The sequence below is a fragment of the Notechis scutatus genome, chromosome 7 (genome assembly GCF_049901735.1).
Source record: "Notechis scutatus isolate UNSWTSFEM ecotype Mainland chromosome 7, rNotScu1.2, whole genome shotgun sequence".
NCBI lineage: Eukaryota > Metazoa > Chordata > Lepidosauria > Squamata > Elapidae > Notechis > Notechis scutatus.
Genome location: NC_142015.1, coordinates 7,726,341 through 7,749,366, shown reverse-complemented (window position 1 = coordinate 7,749,366; position 23,026 = coordinate 7,726,341). Strand labels below are relative to the sequence as shown.

The following is a 23,026-nucleotide window of genomic DNA, read 5'->3' as shown; positions in this document are numbered from 1 at the left end:
CGTTGTTCTTCGCTAGGTTCAACTTTTCATTCACATATGTTCCCAGTGGACAAAATCGGAGAGCGGATGCCCTATCTCGTAAACCCGAGTACCATAGTCCCGAGGACCCTCTTCCTCCACGTACGGTCCTGCCACCGGAAGCTTTGGCTGTTATTCAGGACCCGGTGGATTTGTGGGCTCGAGTAAGAGAGGAGCAGCACGTAGACGCTTGGTCACAGCAAAGAATGGGGGAAATTGGACCTGACTCCCCATGGTCCATTCCCTATTGAGGCGGTCATCAATCCTGTCGCCAGATCGACTCACCCTGCCGCGCTCCATGCACATTCATCCTGTCTTCCACCATTCCCTTCTGGTTCCTGACTCCCCATGGTGTACACTCCGTTCTCCTGAAGGTGCAACTTCTCCATCGGTACCCAACGATGAGACCGCCGCTGATAACACAGTTGTCAGCGTTCAGGATTCTTGCTGGTTGAAAGGACGCTTTCAGTACCTCGGGAGGATGGCAGATGGCTCGGAGGTTCTCTCTTGGGTGGATGCTTCCACGGTTCGTGCTTCGGACCTTATCCGGAGGTTCCATGAACACTTCCCGTCAAAACTGCATCCAGCTCGTCAGACTCAGGGGAAGGGCCCTGCGGTGAGGGATAGTGTTGTGACTCCGAGATTTGAACCTGGTCAGTCTGCAGATGTGGGTTCGAGCGATGAAGAAGATCTGGCACTGAGATTCGAGCCTGCATTATTAAGTGACTTAGGAGGGGAGTCAAGTAGAGGGAGAGGAGTTGGATCTGAGATATGAGCCTGATTTATTGAGGTTTCAGAGTCCACTCTTCCCTGAATCTACTTCCCTGATTACACCTCAGGTGTTAACTGTTAATCAGGAAAGTGTGTCAGAGGCTTCAAGCTGTGAGGAAACTGCCGGATGCTGGCTGGATGCCAGGACTAGGAGAAGATTGAGACGTCAATCTCAATTAGAAAAGAGACGTCCAGCAAAGGATTAATTAATGAGACTGACACGCCCTCTCACAGGATATAAGGGAGCGTACGAGTTCGTAATCTTTGCTGGAAACAAAGTGGATTTTGCCTTGGAAGAAGTGCGTCTGACTACAGCGTTGTGATTTACGAACTATACAGAATTGCCAGACAGATTCTAGGAGGATTGCCAAAGGACTGTGTAAACAGAGCAATTGAATCTTCTGTCTCTGGTTTTGTTTGTGTAAAGTATTTTGAACTCTGTAACTTGAGATTCTCACCTGTGGATACAGGTGGGACAGAACATGTATGTATGTATGTATGTATGTAGGTATTCAGCTTTTGCAGGTATTTTCCCACATCATTGTAGTTGTGCTTTTAAAGTTGTAGCAACGTTTCGGCAGAATTCATCTGCCATCATCAGGCTTCTGATGATGAGATTCTGCCGAAACGTTGCTACAACTTTAAAAGCACAACTACAATGACGTGGGAAAATACTCGAGCAAAGCTGAATACCATACATGTAAGTACCCGCGAAGAAAGACTGAAGAATATATATATATATATATATATATATATATATATATATATATATATATATATATATATATATATATATTATGTCTCCCCTGTATCCACAGGTGAGCAATCAAAATACTAAAGTTCCAAAAATATAAGCAACCAAAAACAAACCCCAACAAAGATAACAGCTGAGGTTTTTCCAGTCCTCAGCAGTAGTTCTGAAATCTGTTTGGCAATCCTGAAGTGCCTATAAATCACAATGCCTCAGATAATCTTCACAGTACTTTCGCTCTAACAAGACACTTTGCTTCTGGCAAATTTCTCAAGCCAATCCGTTTCCTTTTATCCCCTAAGGGGCGTGTTAGTCTTATTAATTAATCACTGGCTTGACGCCTTCTTTCCCAATTGAGATTGACGTCTCAATCTCCGTCTATTTCTCACATCAAGCCAGGATCTCTCAAAGTCCTCCTCCTCGCCTGAAACCTCTCGCACGTTTTCCTGATTATCTGCCACCGGCTGCTGCGTAATCAGAGAGGGAGACTCGGGGGAGGTAGAAGACTCCGACACCTCCAATAAATTAGGTTCGTCTCTCATAGCCAAGTCCACTTCCTCATCCTGGCTATCCTCAAAATCACTCAACAATGCAGGCTCAAATCTCACTGCCAGATCCTCTTCACTCGAGCTCACATCTGCCAACAAACCAGATTCAAATCCCGGAGTCACAACACTATCCCTGACCGCAGGGCCCTTCCCCCGAGTCTGACAATCCGGATGCAGTTTCGACGGAAAGCGTTCATGGAACCTCCGAATAATGTCTGGGGCATGAACTGTGGAAGCATCCGTCCACGAAAAAACTTCTGAGCCATCCGCTCTCCTCCCGACGAGGTACTGGAAGCGTCCCTTTAGCCAGCGAGAATCAGTAATGCTGACCAACGTGTCATCAACATCAGCCTCCTCACTGGGTGTTGATGGAGAAACCACACCAGCGGGAGAATGAAGAGCACACTCTGGGGAGTCAGGAACCAGGAGGGAACGATGGAAGACAGGATGAATGCGCATGGAGCGCGGTAGGGTAAGTCGATACGCCACAGGATTGATGACCGCCTCAATAGGGAATGGACCGATGAAACGGTGGTCCAACTTCTTAATTGGGCGATCGACCCAAGGTGTCTTGTGGATAACCACACCTTGTCACCCACAGCTAGCGGAGGCGTCGCCCGACGAGAACGATCTGCAAACCGTTTGTAGTCTTCCTTCGCCCATTCTAATTGTTGTGCCACTAATCAGTGAACCGACTGCAATTCCTTGAGAAACTCTTGTGTTTCTGGAACCGGGGAGTCCATCATTGTCAACGGAAAGAATCGTGGATGATAGCCCACATTCGCATAAAACGGCGTTACTCGAGTGGAGGTATGCTGAGAGTTATTAAAGGCAAATTCTGCCAAAGGGAGGTATTTCGCCCAATCGTTCTGTCGATGGTTGACAAAACATCTCAAATACTGAGTGAGAATGCCAATAACTTTCTCAGTCCCGCCATCAGTTTCCGGATGGTGCGCTGACGCCAAACACACCTGTACTTGTAATGCCATCATTAAACGTTTCCAGAACTGAGAAGTAAACTGGACACCGCGATCCAAAACCACTCTGTCCGGCAGACCATGTACGCGAAAGACATGCTGTAAAAATAACTGGGCCATAGTGCGGGCTGATGGTAGTTTCCGACAAGGGATAAAATGAGCCATCTTAGTAAGCATATCGACCACCACGAGCACCGTCGTGTAACCCAACGAGAAGGGCAAGTGCATTAGAAAGTCCATGGAGATTGCTCCCCATGGTCTGCCCGGAGTCGGCAGTGGTTGAAGGAGTCCAGGAGGCGCACCTGATGCTGCTTTCACTTGTCAACATTGTACACAAGAAGCGACGTAGGAAAAACATCATGTCGAACTCGAGGCTACCAAAAAGTCCGGGTGACCAAGTGCAGAGTTTTGTAAAAACCAAAATGACCAGCAGCGGGTTGTCATGACATTGCGTCATGATGAGGGCTCTAAGCGTCCTGGTGGGTACATACAATAAACCCCGATGTCTTAGCAAGCCCTCCTCCAAAGTCCATGGGGAATCAGGTCCAACTTCCCTTTTCTTTGTTGCGACCATGCGTCCAATCGCTGTGCCTCCCATATTCGAGCCTCAAATCCACCGGATCCTGAATCACGCCAAAGATTCCGTGGCAACACCGTCGTGGAGGAAGAGGATCCTCGGGACCAATATATTTGGGTTTTCTAGACAATGCGTCTGCTCTCCGATTCTGTCCACTAGGAACATAGGTGACGGAAAAGTTGAACCTCGCGAAAAACAACAACCACCGGATCTGGCGTTGGTTCAACTTCTTGGCAGTAGACAAATGTTCCAAGTTACGGTGATCCGTCCGAACCTCTACCTTGTGCCGAGCTCCCTCTAGGTGATGTCGCCAGATCTCAAATGCAGCCTTGATAGCCAGCAACTCTTTTTCCCAGATAGTATAATTGCTCTCAGAAGTTGTGAGCTTCCTTGAATAATATGCGCATGGGAAAAGAGGTGCGGCATCCCTTGAAGCTTGCAACAACACCGCCCCAATAGCTACATTAGAGGCATCTGTCTCAACCACAAATGGATGATTCGGATCAGGATGCCTCAATATCGGTTCAGCCACAAAGGCTTTCTTTAGAGTCTCAAAAGCCTGTTGCTGCGGGGGCCCCCACTGGAATGGGACCTTCTTGCGAAGGAGCTGAGTGATGGGATCCATCAGCTTGGCAAAGTCCGGGATGAAGGTCCTATAGTAATTTGCGAACCCCAGGAGACGTTGCACGTCCCTTTACTCGACGAGGGGGTTCCCAACTACACAAGGCCTCGACTTTCTTCGGGTCCATGGCAATGCCCTCGGAGAGATGATATGCCCTCAAAACTCTATAGAAGTCTGGAAAAAGAGACATTTATCCAGTTTCGCATAGAGTTTATGCTCCCGAAGACGTTGAAGTACCTGACGGACTTGACAAAGGTGGCTATCCCTGGACCGAGAGTAGATCAAAATGTCGTCCAGGTACACCACCACGAACCGATCCAGCATGTCCCATAAAATGTCGTTCATTAAGTGCTGGAAAACCGCGGGAGCATTGGTCAACCCAAACGGCATTACAGTGTATTCAAAATGTCCGTATCGGGTGCCAAACGCCATCTTCCACTCGTCCCCCTTGCGCATCCGCACCAGGTTGTAGGCCCCTCGAAGAGTGAGCTTGGTGAACACAGTGGCCTCCCGCAACCGCTCCATCAACTCTGGAATGAGTGGCAAGGGATAACTGTTTCTTACCGTGATGGCGTTCAACCGGCGGTAGTCACAGCACAAACGTAACTCCCCGTCTTCTTTTTTACAAAAGAATGGGAGCAAAAAGAGGAGACGACGATGGTCTGATAAATCCCCGGGCCAAGTTCTTATCCAGAAACTCTCAAGAGCAGCCAATTCGGGCTCAGACATGGAATATAATCGACCCTTGGGCAGTGGAGCATCAGGTAAGAGGTCCACAGGACAGTCGTAGGCTCGATGCGGTGGTAACTGATCTGCCTCCTTCTCGCTGAAAACGTCGGAGAAGTCCGATAGCTCCGGTGGTATGGAAACAGCGGGGGTGGCAATGTCCTGACCAGCGCAGATATGTCTCAGATGATCCACGCACTGAAGACTTGGGAATGAAATGGCATTCTGCACCCAAGCCACCAAAGGATCGTGCAATCGTAGCCAGGACACGCCGAGAACCAAAGGGAGATGAAGGTCCAAGGTGATGTAGAAACTTATCACCTCCTTGTCATCCCCAATAACCATACGCAACGGCTGGGTGGCGAAACGAATGGGCCCAGACCGAAGCTCACGCCCATCCACGGTTTCCACCTTGATGGGTGGATCCACAGCAACCAATGGTACCTCAAAGTGCGTTGCAAAGGCCCGGTCCATAAAACTAGTAGTAGCCCCTGAGTCCACCAACGCCACCGCTGGAATCCCCTCCTTCCGGGACTGTAAGAAAACTTGGGTGTCCAACAATAAATGCCGAGGAGGGCCAGGGTTCACCTCAGCAACTTGGGGTGGTGGTGTGAGATGTGCCCGACCTAGGGTTTCCCCGAGGTCGGGCTTACCCCGTTTCCAGACGGGCCAGGAGTAGATTTAGGAACTGGTCTTCGTGTCCCTCTTCATTTGCAGGAATTGGCAAAATGTCCCGGTCCCCCACAATAAAGGCACAAGCCTTCCTGAAACCTTCGTGCGCGTTCTTGCGCCGTCAACCGAGGGTGGAGTGCACCCAACTCCATCGGTTCCTCAGTCCTGGTCGTAGTTTTATAAACTTCCAATGGCGCGGTTTGCGAACGTGAATGAGAAGGTGGTTCAACAACTGGCCGTCTGCTCCTGCGCTGTTGTAAACGGGCTTCAATACGCAAGCACTGAACCACTAGCGCATCCAAGGTTAAAGCCCGCTCCGCATGCACTAACTCGTCTTTGATGTTATCTGCCAAGCCCTCCTGAAAAGCATCCAAGTGGGCTGACTCATTCCAAGTAGAGTCCATGCAGAGCAGGACTAAACTCTGCAATATATTCTGCAGAGGACGTTTCCCTGACAAATGTCCCGCAAACGTCTAGCCACGGTTTGAGTCTTAATAGGGTTTTCAAACATTACCTGCAATTGCTGCTGGAAACCCTGAAAATCATTCAACAAAGGGCTATCTTGTGTCAGCAAAGGAGTAGCCCATTTGGCAGCCTGTCCAGATAAGAGGCTAATAATAAACCCCACCTTAGCCCAGTCATTAGGAAAGTCTTCAGGCCGCAAGGTAATAAATAATTGGCACTGTCCCATAAATGCCGGGAACATATCAGTCTGTCCCGAGAATTTATCCGGCATAGATACCGGGCTGGATGAGCAGGAGGAGTTTGCAAATGTGAAACATGGTTTACCAACTGTGTTACCTGGTTTTGGAGGACCTGGTTATTTTGTAGCAGTTGGTCTGTCTGTTGCTGTTGCTGCTCTACCAAACGCTGTAATTGAGTTTGGTCCATCTTGGTATGAAGATGGTTTGTCAGGCCAGAAGCAAAAATGTTATGTCTCACCTGTATCCACAGGTGAGCAATCAAAATACTAAAGTTCCAAAAATATAAGCAACCAAAACAAACCCCAACAAAGATAACAGCTGAGGTTTTTCCAGTCCTCAGCAGTAGTTCTGAAATCTGTTTGGCAATCCTGAAGTGCCTATAAATCACAATGCCTCAGATAATCTTCACAGTACTTTCGCTCTAACAAGACACTTTGCTTCTGGCAAATTTCTCAAGCCAATCCGTTTCTTTTATCCCCTAAGGGGGCGTAGTTAGTCTCATTAATTAATCACTGGCTTGATGCCTCTTTCCCAATTGAGATTGACGCCTCAATCTCCGCTCTATTTCTCACATCAAGCCAGGATCTCTCAAAGTCCTCCTCCTCGCCTGAAACCTCTCGCACGTTTTCCTGATTATCTGCCACCAGCTGCTGCGTAATCAGAGAGGGAGACTCGGGGAGGTAGAAGACTCCGACACCTCCAATAAATTAGGTTCGTCTCTCATAGCTAAGTCCACTTCCTCATCCTGGCTACCCTCAAAATCACTCAACAATGCAGGCTCAAATCTCACTGCCAGATCCTCTTCACTCGAGCTCACATCTGCCAATGGACCAGATTCAAATCCCGAGTCACAACATATAATATATATATATATATATATATATATATATATATATATATATATATATATATATATATATATATATATATATATATATATATATATATATATATTTATATATTTTCTGAGGTTCTCAGGGTATTTGTATGTGGATCTTTGGTTATTCGGGTTTTCTCCGCGTAAGATTGGAAGTATCTAGGCAACATTTCGATGAAGTCTCATTCATCATCTTCAGGCTTCTGTCTTCAGCTCTGTGCTTCTCAGAGTGATGTGAGCTTGCAGCTGCTTCTTCCTTTTAACTGCTAGTGGGGGTGTGACTTGATTGGGTGGGGGCTTGGCTGTGTTCTGATTGGGTGGGGGTGTCTTCTCATTGGTTGGGGGTTTGGCTGTGTTCTGATTGGTTGGGGGTTGGCCATGTTCTGATTGGCTGGAGGTGTGTTCTGTTCAGGTGGGGGCTTGGTTGTGCTCAGGTTGGTCTTAGTTACTGGGGATTTAAGCTGGTGAGCTGTGATCTTGCTGTTTGGCTTCGAGTTTGTGGTCGTGCTGCATCTTCATGGTGGGGGTCAGTTCGCTTCATGTATGGCTCAGAGGGGTTTGAAGTGGGTAGTGATGCAGCTGCAGTGCGGCTTCTGGTCTGTGGTCGTGTCTCATCTTCTGTGTGGGTGTGAGTCTGCTTTTTACGTGGAAGTGTGGTGGTGGCATCTTGTGTGGCCCTCGTGGGTGTGGGTCTGGTGTCATTCATCATGTTAGGTACTCGTCTGTTCATGAGGGAGGGTTTCCAAATGGCTGGTAAGCGGGAGGTGTCATCTCTTTTGTTCATGCTGTGTGGGCGTTTTTCTATCTCTATGGCTTCTCTGATTATTCTGTTGTTGAAGTGTTCGGTTTTGGTGATAGTTCTGGTATTTTTAAAGTCAATCTCATGTCCTGTGGCTTTGAGGTGTTGGACCAGGGAAGAGGTCGGTTCTTCTTTTTTGATTGAGTTCTTATGTTCTTCAACGTGTGCACTTATTCTTCTGTTAGTTTGTCCAATGTATGTGGTGGGGCAGGCGGTGCAAGGGATTTCATATACTCCTTGGTTTTCTAACTCGATTTTGTCTTTAGGGTTTCTTAGGATGGTGGATATTTTTCTGTTTGTGCAGAATGCTGTTTTAATGTTGTGTTTTTGGAGGATCTTGCTGATTTTGTCTGTAGTGCCTTTTATATATGGGAGGAGGGCTTTACCGTTCTCTTGTTCTCTGTCTTGGATTTTGGTTGGGGTTTCTTTTTGGATTAGGTGGGTAATCTTCTTTCTTTGGAATCCATTGGCTGTTAGTACGTTGGTGAGAGTGTTTAGTTCGGTTTTTAGGTGTTGTTCATCAGCTAAGCATTTTGTTCTGGAGATGAGTGTCTCAGCTATGGAATTGATCTGTGCTGGGTGGTGGTGTGAGAGTGCATGTAGATAGCGGTTTGTATGTGTTTTCTTCTGGTAGATGGTGTGTCCTAGGGAGCCATTGGGTTTTTTGTATACCAAGACATCTAGGAAGGGAAGTTGATTGTTAGCTTCTGTTTCCATGGTGAATTGTATTTTGGGGTGTAGGCTGTTGAGGTGTGTGAGGAAGTTGTTCAGTTTTTCTTTCCCATGTGGCCAGATTATGAAGGTGTCATCTATGTATCTGAGCCAGAGTTTGGGTTTGTGATCATATTTTTCTAGAGCTTGTGTTTCAAAGTGTTCCATGTAGAGGTTTGCGATGACAGGTGAGAGGGGTGATCCCATGGGTGCTCCTTCTATTTGTTTGTATTTTTGTCCGTTGTAGGTGAAGTATGTATTGGATAGACAGTGGTTGGTCAGATCTAGGATGTGCTGGGGGGGGGTTGTATTTGTTTTGGAAACGTTGCCTAGATACTTCCAATCTTACGCGGGAGAAAACCCGAATAACCAAAGATCGATCTATCTATCTATCTATCTATCTATCTATCTATCTATCTATCTATCTATCTATCTATCTATCTATCTATACACTTAGTTAATTGTAACAAAATCATAAATGCTTCATCATAATTGTGGGGCAGAGCAAAGGGAAAGGAGGGGTCACTCTTATCCTTTGGGAAGAAAGAGGGGCCTGGAGGCTGAAAAGATCTGGATGGGGGGGAGAGCCCCCCCCCAATCTGGTCATTTCATATCTCCCCCAAGTCAGAGGAAACCTCTCTCTCCTTTGCCAGGTGTGGCTGCCTGGATTTGGGGGATGGAAGGAGAGCCAGGCTGGAAGCACTGAGGAAGTCGGGCGCCTCATAACCAAGCAACAGCCCCCCCTCGGCCTCCACACAAGAAGACTCCTGCCCGAGGTTAAGGAGAGGTTTCTCCCCCTTCCAAGCAGAGAAGGGTCCCTCCCTATGTGGAGGCTGAAGGGGGGGGGGGCGAACCCAGAAAAGCTCTTGCCTGCACAAACAAGCTGCTTATTTGGAGCCTGTCTTCCTCAGCGCTCTTTTGGTCTGGGCATTTGGTCTCCCCCCAATCCCACCCCATGCCAAAGGAAAGCCAGCCAGGCTTCTCCTTCCCTCCTACCCTTCTCCCTGCTCCCTTCCTCCCACTCAATCCTATTTTAGGACAGAGGAGAACATGCTAGAAATGCATGTTGGCATTTCCAACACACATTTCTCAGGCGCTCCTCCGCATTAGTTAATGGGGACACTGCTGAAATTTTGGAAGCAGGAAAGTTTCTGTCTGAATGGTCAGCACAAAATTGTGAGATTTTTGCTTTATTACAAGCCTTAAAAATTTTAAGAAATGCAATTGGTAATATATACACCTATGGGATTTTGTAAAGTGTTGGTAAAATCTGGATGGAATGGGGGCTTATAACCAGTAAGGGGAAAGAAATAAAACAAGTAGATCTCATAAAAGCAGTATTGAAAGCAGCATTGAAAGCAGCCGAAGGTCCAGAACGGCTGGCTATAATACATATAGAAGCACATCAAAAGGGAAACTTGAAACAGGTTGTGGGTAATAAATTAGCAGATGAGACTGTAAAGGAAGCTTCACGAATGGGAGAGGAGAAGCAATTAATTATTTTAATTCCTACTTTAGAATGTGATGTAAAACCTGATTTCACAGATGATGAAGAGAAACAAATGACAGAAGAAAGTGCAGAAAAGATAGATGGAAAATGGATAACAAAGGTTGGATTACAAATAGTAAATAAACCTGTTATGAGTAATATAATAGAGAGAGTGCATGAGGGAACACATTGGGGGACACAAGCATTAATAGATTTTATTGAGAGCAAATATATTTGTAGAGGCATGTATACAATAGCTATGCAAGTGGGGGGAAAATGTACACATTGTATACGAATAAATAAAAAGATCATGCGTAAACGAATAGCAGGGGGAAGAGATTTGACTATTTGGCCATTCCAGAGAATACAGGTAGATTACACTGAAATGCCAGCAGTGGGAACATTAAAATATTTGCTGGTAATAGTTGATCACTTAACTGGATGGGTGGAAGCGTTCCCATGTGCAAGAGCAAATGCTCAGATGACTGTAAAGATAATATTGGAACAGATAATACCTAGATATGGGTTGGTTGAATCTATTGATAGTGATAGAGGTACACATTTCACCTCCCAGGTGGTAAAGAAGGTGATGGAACCATTGGGAATTGATTGGCAATACCACCTTGCTTTTTGCACCAGTTCTTCTGGCAAAGTGGAGAGAATGAACCAAACATTAAAAAACTCAATAAAAAAACTAATGTTAAAACTCCAGGTTCCCTGGACGAAATGTTTGCCTGTAGCTTTTTTGCGGATTAGAACTTGTCCTAGGAAGGATGTGGGTATTTTACCATATGAAATGATGTTTGGAATACCTTATATTGGGAGTGTGGGAATGCCTAGAATAGAATAGAGCTTAAAGATATTTTTCTTAGAAAATATATACAGGGACTGTCCCTGTGTTTTTCTCTTTTAAGGTCTAAAGGACTTTTGGCACAAACACCGCCTCTTGATTTTCAAGTACATGACTTTAAAAGTGGTGACTGGGTCCTGATAAAGCAGTGGAGAGTGGTGGAGAAATTGCGACCTATCTGGGAGGGACCATACCAGGTGCTGTTGACTACTGAGTCGGCTGTGAGGACCAAGGAGAAAGGTTGTACACAGTACTCCAGGGTTAAAGGACCAGTGGATCCGCCCTCCAGATGAAAAGTGAACCAAGAGTCATCAAATCCTCTTACACTAACTTTTAAAAATATGCACACTTAGTTTACATAAACATGAAGCTAATACACTAGGTTTATGGAATATTGGGAGGTTGAGTTACTCATTTGGTTGCATGTAAAAGTTTTTTTTTAATAAAAGTTTTTATTTTTAAGACAAACATATACAAACAAAACAAAAACAAAAAAACATCTTCCATTTTATATACATATAGTGTGTCAGTTGGTTACAAATCTTTTGTGCTATCCTTTCGTAGTCATTACTCACAGTTTATATAAATTTTCACATTGTCAAACTAACATATGCTTATATATTTATCAGTTATTAATCATCCATGACTAAACTATTTATTCCATCATTTTATACGAGATATTCCAAATTTTATTTTGAAATTTATATTGTACTTTCATCCAATGGTTATATATATCTGTATTATATTTTATATCAATCTATTGAACTTCTATTACAAAATTATCTAATCTATTACATTACCATGTCTTTTTGTCCAACCATTGATAAAACAAATCCCATATCATACAAAATTGCTTATCTTCTTGCTCTCTAATTTCAAATGTCAATTTACTCATTTCAGCACAGTCCATAATTTTCTTAATAACTTCCTCCTGCATAGGTATTTTCATTTTTCCAATTCTTAGCAAATACAATTCTAGCTGCTGTCAAGACATTTACAATCAAATATTTCAGCTCTTTATTGTATATTTCCGGTATAATTCCCAATAAAAAGATCTCTGATTTAAAGTCTATGTGTTTTTTTATCATTTTTTCCAACCATGTGTGGATTTTAGTCCAATATCTTTTTGCGTCCGAACATGTCCACCACATATGGTAATATGAACCAGGTATCTGATGACATTTCCAACATTTATCCAATTTGTTCTTAAACATTCTCGCAATTCTTGACGGGTAGGTGCCACCTGTAAAACATCTTATACAAATTTTCTTTATAAGCAGTTGACATTGTTATTTTATAATTTTGAGACCACAACTTTTGCCATTTCTCTAAATCAATCTCATATCCAAATTTTTTCCCCCAAGCAATCATCGTTTCTTTGACTTGTTCTTCCTCCAACTTAAATTCTAATAAATGTCCATAGAGTTTTTAAATTACCTTTTCATCAGTACCCATCAGAATTTTATCTAAATCAGTCAACTTATCATAAATACCTTCTGTTTTGAAATCTTTATCAAATCTAGATTGTATTTGCAAATATGAAAACCAATTCATTTTTACACCTTGTTCTTCCAACACTTCCATAGATTTAAGTTCACCCTTTTCATTCAATATCTCACCATATGTAACTGTTTGTTCCTTTTTATATATTATTGGATAAGAAAAAGCTTCAATAATAGATATCCATAATGGGATTTTTAAGTAGTATTGTGTTTTTATCTTCTCCCAGTACAAAAACAGTGCCTCTCTAATGTAATGTCTTCTAAAATACCCCTGTGTTTTAGTTCCCTTATACCAGAGAAAGGCATGACATCCCAGCAGCAAGTCATGGCCTTCTAAAGTCAATAATCTACTGTTCCTTAATGTTATCCATTCCTTTACCCACTGTTGAGGTCATTCCCCGTTAGGAGAATGAGCGCATACAGGGAGACGTAGTGAGAGTAGGGAAGAATAACACACACACAGCACACAGATACACTGTACAGTAAATGTAGGTTTTTACTCCCAATAAATGTTTAAGCACAGTCCAAGATAAGCAGTCCAAGTCATTCATGGTTAAATCAGTCAGTTTTCAGTCCAGGAATAATCCAATAACGAAGTCCAGTATCAAAAACAGTTCAGTAACAGACTTACATCAACGATCATTAACAGTCATTAGTAGGAACGGCAACTCTCTCCAACAGAAGGAAACAGAGATTCACTGAGACACACTTTCTTCTGAGACTAAACAACCCAGGTTTCTGGCTCCATCTTATGGCCGTTTGAAAAACCACACCCAATTACAGTTTTAGCATGCTCTTAAAGATACAGTATTAAAATGTCTATCCTGGTTTATATATTTCCAACCCAAATAATTGTTAAGTGACTTACATTCCTAACACCCACATCAGATTTGTCGCTTGGTTATATAACTCCCAGTTGGGCAAGGCAAACCCCCCTCTTGTTCTTGCATCTTGTAACAGTTTAAGTTTTATTCTCGCTTTCTTACCCTGCCAAATATATTTCAGCACAATTCTATTTAAGTCTTCAAAAAACTCTTTCCCTAGTCGGATTGGAATTGTCTGGAACAGATATAAAATTCTAGGCAATACATTCATCTTAATTGTAAATATTCTCCCAATCAATGATAGTTGTAAGTTTTCCCATTTTGCCAAATCTGTCGCAATCTGTTGTTTGAGTTTAAGATAGTTATCCTCCTTCAGTGTGCTTCATCTTGGTGTAATGTATATTCCTAAATACTTAACCTTATTTGTGACCTGTATTTCTAAAACTTCTTCCAAATCTTTCTTTTGTCTTGCTAACATATTCTTTGTTAATATCTTTGTTTTATCTTTGTTTATTTTCAAACCTGCTGCTTTTCCATATTCTTCTATCTTTTCTATTAATTTAGGTGCTGTTTCCAATGGGTCCTCTAATATAAATACCAGGTCATCTGCAAAGGCTTGCAATTTATACTCTTCCTTTTTAATTTTCATTCCTTTTATTTCTTTTTCTTCTCTAATATTCCTATTCAACACTTCCAATGTTAACACAAACAGCAGAGGCGACAGTGGACAACCTTGTCTTGTCCCTTTTCTTATATCTATGGATTCTGTTAATTCTCCATTTACCATAACCTTTGCAGTTTGCTTATGATGTATCGTTTCAATGGCTTGGATAAATTTTTTACCAAAGCCCATTTGTATCAATTGCAGTAAGATGAATCGCCAAATCACATTGTCAAAGGCTTTTTGTGTATCTAGAAACATCAAGGCCATTTGCTTTTCAGGATGTGCCTCATAGTATTCCAAAGTGTCCAGAATTATTCTCACATTGCCTTTGATTTGTCTCTTTGGCAGGAATCCGTTTTGATCAGCATGAATAAAGATATTTAAATATCTTTTCAGTCTTTCTGCCAAGATTGAAGCAAAGATTTTATAGTCTGAATTTAATAGGGATATAGGTCTATAGTTTTTAACTTGCTGTGGGTCTGTATCTTCCTTCGGTACAAGTGTAATGTATGCTTCTGACCACGTTTTGGGTATTCTCTTCTTTGACATAACTTCATTCATAACTTCTAGTAATTGAAGATTCAGTGTTTCCTGAAATGTCTTATAAAATTCCGCTGGCAATCCATCTGGACCTGGTGCTTTTGCAACGTTTTTTTTTTTTAAAGCTTCTGTTAATTCCATCATCGTTATGTTCCCTTCTAGCATTGTTTCAATATCTTTGGGTATCTGAGGTAAATTCGCTTTCTGTAAATATTACTTGGCTTTTTCTTCTTGAATATTCTCTTGATGATACAATTTTCCATAGTAATTGTTAGGGATAACATTGTTTTACCCTAACTGTTTTGGGTAAAGATAATAAAATGATGAATCATGGTTTGTCAGATAAAGTGTATGTGACTTTAAGCTAAAGGAATGTAATTAAGGGTGCAGCTGTAAAAGTACTATATAAGCAGCAAGGCACTCTCTGGCTCTTACTGGCTGGCTTATAGAAGACTGCATTCTTGCTGGATCGGGGAGGAGAAGAAGTGTTGGATTATTTATTTATTTTATTTATTTGATTTGCCAATTGTTTACAAGATAATAAGTATAAATGTATACATAGTTGTGAATACATGAAATGGTTACATATAAGAAAAAATAAAAGAATAAGAGAAACAATATGACAGGGACGGTAGGCACGTTGGTGCGCTTTATGCACGCCCCTACAGACCTCTTAGGAAAGGGGTGAGGTCAATAGTAGACAGTCTAAGGTTAAAGTTTTTGGGGTTTGGGGAAGAAACTACAGAGTCAGGTAGAGTATTCCAGACATTGACCACTCTATTGCTGAAGTCGTATTTCCTGCAATCAAGTTTGGTGCGGTTTACTTTGAGTTTGTATCTATTGTGTGCTCTTGTGTTGTTATGGTTGAAGCTGAAGTATTCATTGACAGGTAGGACATTGCAATGTATGATTTTGTATACCATGCTTAAGTCAGACCGAAGACGGCGTAATTCAAGGTTTTCTAGGTCTAGAATTTCAAGTCTGGTGGCATAAGGTATTCTACAACGAGTAGAAGAGTGGAGAACTTTTCTTGTGAAATATTTCTGGACTTTCTCAATTGTGCTAATATCAGATACGTAATGAGGTTCCAGACTGATGAACTGTATTCGAGTATTGGTCTAGCAAATGTTTTGTATGCTCTGGTTAGTAGTGTGATATTACCAGAGAAAAAGCTACGTAGGATTAGGTTAACAACTCTTAATGCCTTTTTGGCTATGTAGTTGCAGTGTGCTCTAGCACTTAGATCATTAGAGGTGAGTATTCCAAGGTCCTTTACAGAGCTTGGGTCATCAACAAGATCTTGACTATTCAGCTTGTATTTTATTTTCGGATTTTTTTGCCAATATGTAAGACAGAGCATTTATTTGTTGAGATTTGAAGTTGCCATTTGTTTGACCATTCGGATACATAGTCAAGATCTTTTGTAGGGTAGCAGTATTGTCTGTGGTATTGAACAGCTTTACATCATCAGCGAAGAGAACGCAATTGCTCTTAATATGATCACAGAGGTCGTTTATGTAGAGTATGAAGAGAGTTGGTCCTAGAACACTGCCTTGGGGAACACCACTATTGACAGGTACTGGATTTGATAGGACGCCCGATTTTGACCATTTGTTGTCTGTTTGACAGGAATGCTTCTATCCAGTTATTCAGTTGTCCAGAGATACCATAGGATTTTATTTTTAGGAGTAGTTTGTCGTGTACCACTGAATCAAAGGCTTTACAGAAGTCTATATAGATTGCGTCTATTGTTTTGCCCTGGTCGAGTTGTGTCGTCCATATGTTTTTGCACTTTGAAGATATTTCTCAACGGAGAGAAGATAAGTTTTGGACAGATTTATTATATGTGTACTGACACTGGCTATTCGACACGGACTTTGCAATTAGAGTATCCTCGACAAGACTTGACTGAATTTGGTATTTGACTAATGGACTGTTTATAATGACTATGCTATAATTCTTAAATGGAATAAACTATATTCTTGATAGCACAAGCGTATCTGTATTTTTACTGCGTGTTAACGAGAAGGCTTATCTCACACATTTACCTGTCTTCCTATCTGACTTCGCTGCACGTTCTGTTTAGTTTGTTTTCCTTAACACCCGTTGGGGAATCCAGGCTTAACAGTAATCTTGTATAATTTTTTTCTTCTCCTCATTTCCATAGCAAACATGTCCTTCTTCATTTATTAATTGACTAATCCTTCTAGATTCTCTTTCCTTTCTCAGTTTATAGGCTAACCATCTGCCTGGTTTGTTTGCATCTTCAAAGTAATTCTGTTTAGCATTTTTAATTTTTTGTGCTAATTCCTGTAAGCCCTATTTCAGAAATCCGGAAACTCAGTCAACAAACACATTTACTCACAGGTTTGGTGAAAAGTAGTTTATTGTAGATTGTTTTCTTCCAGTGGGCAAACAACGGCAATCCCAAGCAAAGCTAGCGCTGAGAGTGAACACCTCTCAGCGCCTTTTATGCCCCATCCCCTTCCCATTCCCAAACTAGCATCCGCCTAACTAATTAACCCCACACGCTGTTAGGGATAACATTGTTTTACCCTAACTGTTTTGGGTAAAGATAATAAAATGATGAATCATGGTTTGTCACATAAAGTGTATGTGACTTTAAGCTAAAGGAATGTAATTAAGGGTGCAGCTGTAAAAGTACTATATAAGCAGCAAGGCACTCTCTGGCTCTTACTGGCTGGCTTATTGAAGACTGCGTTCTTGCTGGATCGGGGAGGAGAAGAAGTGTTGGATTACTTTGAAGATATTTTCTCAGGAGAGAAGATAAGTTTTGGACAGATTTATTGTAAGTGTACTGACACTGGCTATTCGACACGGACTTTGGCAAATAGAGTATCCCCGGCAAGACTTGACTGAAATTGATATATGACTACTGGACCGTTTATTTGACTATGCTATAATTCTTAAATAGAATAAATTATAATTTTGATAGCACAAGCGTATCTGTATTTTTACTGCGTGTTATGACGAAGGCTTATCTCACACATTTACCTGTCTTCCTATCTGACTTCGCTGTACATTCTGTTTAGTTTTTTTTCCTTAACACCCGTTGGGGAATCCAGGCTTAACACACGCCACCGCCCCGCAATCCTAATCGCAACTATATCCGATGCCCAGAACACACCTAACCCCGAAGTGCTGACTCATAAGCCAAAGAAAAGGAAACCACAATAAGATGAGTTCCCCCCCTCATCGCTGGAATGCAATACAATCCTTATGCCCTGCAATTAAAGATAGTTCGGCAGGAACTTGCAATGGATCCACATTGTTATGCGCTGTAACTGGAACAGCCAACAATCCCATGTTGTTTCAGTGAGGGGAACAGCTAGTCAGGTAGGAGGTGCAGATTCGGAGACTCATCTCCCACTCCCTATTAGGTGGCTGGCAATGTGTCGGGCACGATCAGTGAAGCTCAACAATTCCTCTTTTTCCATTAGTCCCATTTTATGTTCAGTTATATCCATTTTAATTTTAATGTCTTTTTTTTGCGGGGACTTCTGTAATACTTTTTCCAGTCTTTTAAAGTCATCTTCCAATGTTTTGAAAGTCTTTTTCTGTTTTCTGTTTCTTTTCCTTGTATAGCCTATTATCAAGCCTCTTGTGTAGGCCTTCATCGTGTCCCAGAGATTCTGTAAAGATGTATCCTCTTTTCTATTTTCTTTAATAAAGAAAACCAATTATTTTTCTATTTTCTGTTTAAAGTCTTTTTCCTTTAATATCATATTATTTAAAGTCAGATAACAGATAATCAGAGTTGGAAGAGACCTTGTAGGTCATCTAGTCCAACCCCCTGCCTAAGCGGGAGACCCTACACCATTTCTGACAAATGGCAGTCCAATCTCTTCTTGAAAGTCTCAAGTGATGGCGCTCCCACAACTTCCGAGGGCAAGCTGTTCCATTGGTTGATTGTTCTCACTGTCAGAAAGTTTCTCCTTATTTCCAGGTTAAATCTCTCCTTGTTCAGTTTCCATCCATTATTCCTTGTCTGGCCTACAGGCGCTTTAGAAAATAGCTTGACCCCTTCCTCCCTGTGGCAGCCCCTCAAATATTGGAAGACTGCTATCATGTGTCCCCTGGTCCTTCTCTTTACTAGACTAGCCAAGCCCAGTTCCTGCAACCGTTCGTTGTATGTTTTAGTCTCCAGTCCCCTAATCATTCTGGTTGCTCTTCTCTGTACTTTTTCTAGAGTCTCAACATCTTTTTTATAATGTGTCCATCTAGATCTCCTCTTTTGTCCTTTCCAAATGATTGTCATTGGGTTGTGGTCTGCCCAAGTGCTTGTTTCTATTTCAATTTCTCATATGTTGGCAAGTAATTCTGCTGACATCCATATCATGTCTATTCTAGACCATGGTGCATGTCTGTTTGAGTAAAAAGTATATTGCTTGCTTTCCACATTTCTCTCTCTCCATGCATCTTTTAAGTTTACTTCTTCTATCATTCGAAAGAAAGATTTTGGTAGTATCTTTCTAGTTTTGTTGATTTCTGCATTTTATAGTTCAGCTGATCATTAACTATTCCATTAAGGTCTCCCATCATACAAATATTAGCATAGTCCAGTTCAATTATTTTCATATGTAATTTCCTGTAGAATTCTTCTTGGTTGTCATTTGGAGCATAAATTGCAATTAAAAGTGTTTTAACATTATTGTCCATTATTTCCACCATCAAAGTCCTTCCATCGTCATCTGTGTAAATTAGTTCTGCCAAAATTGTATCTCTAATATATAAGACCACACCTCTTTTTTTACATTGTGTCAACGACGTGAATAATTTCCCTATTTTTTTTTGTTTCAATATATATTCGTGTTGTTTTTTTAATATGTACTTCTTGTAGGCAAATTATGTCAAATTTTAATTTCTCTAATTTATGGAATACTTTTCTTCTTTTTTAGTAGCCAAATTAAGTCCATTTATGTTAATTGTAATCAATTTTCTTTCATCCATATTAAGCTTTATAAGAGGTTTTATTGCTCTAGTAGATCTTAGTTCTCATTGCTCTCTGGGTACACCACCTACTGCACCTTCTTTTTCTTTTTCAATTACTGCTATACACTCCTCTTGAAATTCAATTAACGATTCTTCTTTTCTTATATCTTCCTCCTTTCCTCTAAAATATTCTAAGTAGAATAGCTCAGCTTTTTCGACTGTGACAATTCTGTGTCTTTGTTTCTGCCAGGTGAACAAGAGGCCTTCTGGTATCAAACATCTGTAATTTCTATCTCTTTTAAGTAACTCTTTAGTCAAAAATAAATATTCTCATCTCTCTTACTCTTCTTGGTACCTGTTTCAGCACCACAATTTCTTTGTCTTTGTACTTTAATGTTTTCTCTCTTGCCACCTGCAGTATCTGTGTTTTAATAATCTTCTTGGTAAATCTGATGTGAACTTCTCTTGGTAACCTATTTCTCATTGCATATCTTGTATAGACATGGAACACTTCATCCATCCCATCCATCATCTTCTTTTTGGTTATCTCTAACGCTTCTGCCAGTATTTTTTTTTTTTTGAACAAATTTTATTATTATTTTTTAAAACACATAGACAAGCAAACAAAACATAGGATGTAGTAACATAAAATATCTTTTTCTAAAAACACATAGAATATCTTATTTAAAGAGCGAGATAATTCCAACTTATCACATTTCTATACAAACACAATTTGATATATATATTTATCTTATCTGTTCAACTTCTAACTATCCTTTCCTAACTCTATTACTGCTCCCTTTCCTTCTGTTTAATTGTATTTCTTTACCTTAAATTATGATATTCATTATTATATATAATTTCATTAGTTCTCTTCCAACATCCTTTTCAAACATAAACAAACATTACACAAACATAAATACATAAAACTTCTTTTTGGGAAGTGGCTTACCCCGGTTAGATCTTTTTATACAGACGTCGAATCAAATTCATGCTCATAATATGGCTATTTCATATCTTAATTAACATTCTATATTTTCTTATATATTTCTCTCTTATTCATTCTCTTTAATTCTATTTTATTTATTTCATCTCAATTTAAAATAATTATACTTGCATCTTTTCCGTTCCTCTTTCAATCATCTATTTTTCCTTCCTTTCTAATACAATATTTTCCCCTGTAACCACTGGTTGAAGTATAACAACTTTTTATCTTCCTCTAAATTTTACACTTAAAATAATACATACTTTTCCATACTGATTCTTGCCTTCTTACATATTCTAAGTACTACATTTCAAAATAATAAGACAAGCAAATAATATTAAATTTAATAAGTAATAGTAAAACCAAAAAAGGGATATTGAGTTTATAATATAATAAAAGCAATATTTCATAGTAAATTAAACTCTGTTATCAAATCTTAAGGATAATGCATTATTAATTTGTGTAATATTTTAATTTTCTAATTCAATTTCAAATACTAATATCTACTATACAATCTTATGTACTTTTTGCAGAATCATTTTATAAAGTTATATTCTATCTTCCCTTATCTCTAAAAAAACACTTGTTTTTTTAACATCTTGTTTAAAGCTTTTATGACTTCTCTTTCCTTTTTCCCTTCCTTTCTTATCAATTCTGGCTTTTGACCCCCCCCATCTCTCAAGTTTCACTCTCTTAATCTTCCCTCTCTGTTGTATTTCTCTTTTCTGTTGCTTTCTGACATCATATCGATTTTTTCATCTTAATTTTCTTTTTCTTGGTTGCTTTTTTAAGTCCTGAATTCACCATTTCTTCAAACCCCCTTACGCTTTTCTTCCTCACTAAAAGTATCTGTCCATTAAAGATGGCTTCTTCTTCTTCTTCTTGGTCCCTGTCTTCCTGTCGCTGTTGTATTTCATGATAGGTAGAAATCGCCATTTCTAAAAGTGGAAAAATAGATCCAAAAGCCCATGCCTTCCTGTTCCCCTTCTTTCATTTTTGAATTCCATTTGTAAATCTTCAAAGATACATGCCATTTTCCCCTTTTTTTTAAAAAACAACCCAAATATCTTTAATTTTCAAGAAGTAGTTCACCAAAGATCCCAAAGTCACGCAAGCTCAAACCAAATCAAAACAAACAGTTCCATTTAGCACTTTCTTCTTTCTATATTTTCTCTTCCTAGGGTAAAATTCAAATACACAGTTCCAAAGTATAATCTTCTAGAAGTCGAATATCTGTTAAGCCTGGATTCCTAAACGGGTGTTAAGGAAAACAAACTAAACAGAACGTCTGCAGTTAAGTCAGATAGGAAGACAGGTAAATGTGTGAGATAAGCCTTCCTCGGCTAACACGCAGTAAAAATACAGATACGCTTGTGCTATCAAAATTATAATTTATTCCATTAAGAATTATAGCATAGTCATTATAAACAGTCCATTAGTCATATACCAAATTCAGTCAAGTCTTGTCGAGGATACTCTAATTACAAAGTCCGCGGTTTAATAGCCAGTGTCAGTACACGCTATAATAAATCTGTCCAAAACTTATCTTTCTCCGTTGAGAAATATCTTTCAAAGTAATCCAACACTTCTTCCTCCCGATCCAGTCAAGAACGCACTGTCTTCAACTAAGAAAGCCAGCCAGTAAGAGCCAGAGAGGCCTTGCTGCTTGTATATAGTACTTTTACAGCTGCACCCTTAATTACATTCCTTTAGCTTAAAGTCACATACACTTTATCTGACAAACCATGATTCATCATTTTATTATCTTTACCCAAAACAGTTAGGGTAAACAATGTTATCCCTAACAATATCTTTTATTTTTGATCTTATAAGCTCAAAGCAGTTTCCTTCAATACAGTCTTAAAGTAAATCTTTACCTCTTCCCTTCCACTTATAAGAAATAAAAAAAAGAATTTTAAATTTTTAATTCCAATGTCCAGAAATCCCTTTATCCCTTGGCTTAAAATTTCAAGTTTACCTTCTATGCCCAAGCATGTTTTCCAGATTTTCCAACTGCTGTTTCTATGGGAAGGGAGAGTAAAGAAAGTAACTTTCCCTTTCAGCTTCTTTTTTTTCACCGCTTTTATGATGTTTTCCTTGGGAGACAATGTATCCTTTGAACGATTCAGTTTTCAGGGTATTTAGAGGTTTCTTGTAGTCCCGGTTCAGCCAAAACTTTCACCTTCACCTGCTTCCTCCAGCACAAATCTTACCCAGCTGCAGGCTTCTTTGTGGCGCCATTACTGACTGCCGCTCCACCGCCTTGGGAAAAAGGGGTTTTGCCCGGCTGAGGAGGGGTTTGGCGATACCCCCAAACCCAAATCCGGATCCTCTCTCTTTGACTGCCTCTGGGGGGCAGCCCTATCCTCCAGATCCGTTCGGATCAGAGGAACTCGGCGGTAACGCGCAGCAGGAATCGCGGAGGATCGCTGAATTCTGCACCACCGCCGAAGCTCTTGCAAAACT

At 40.7% G+C, this 23,026-nt stretch overlaps 1 protein-coding gene across 3 annotated transcripts in view; it reads right to left on the bottom strand.

Moving 5' to 3' along the window:
* Positions 1 to 23,026, bottom strand: part of LOC113414504 (zinc metalloproteinase-disintegrin-like MTP9) — a 132,574-nt gene that overhangs the window by 11,317 nt on the left and 98,231 nt on the right. The gene's annotated exons all lie outside the window — the stretch shown is intronic.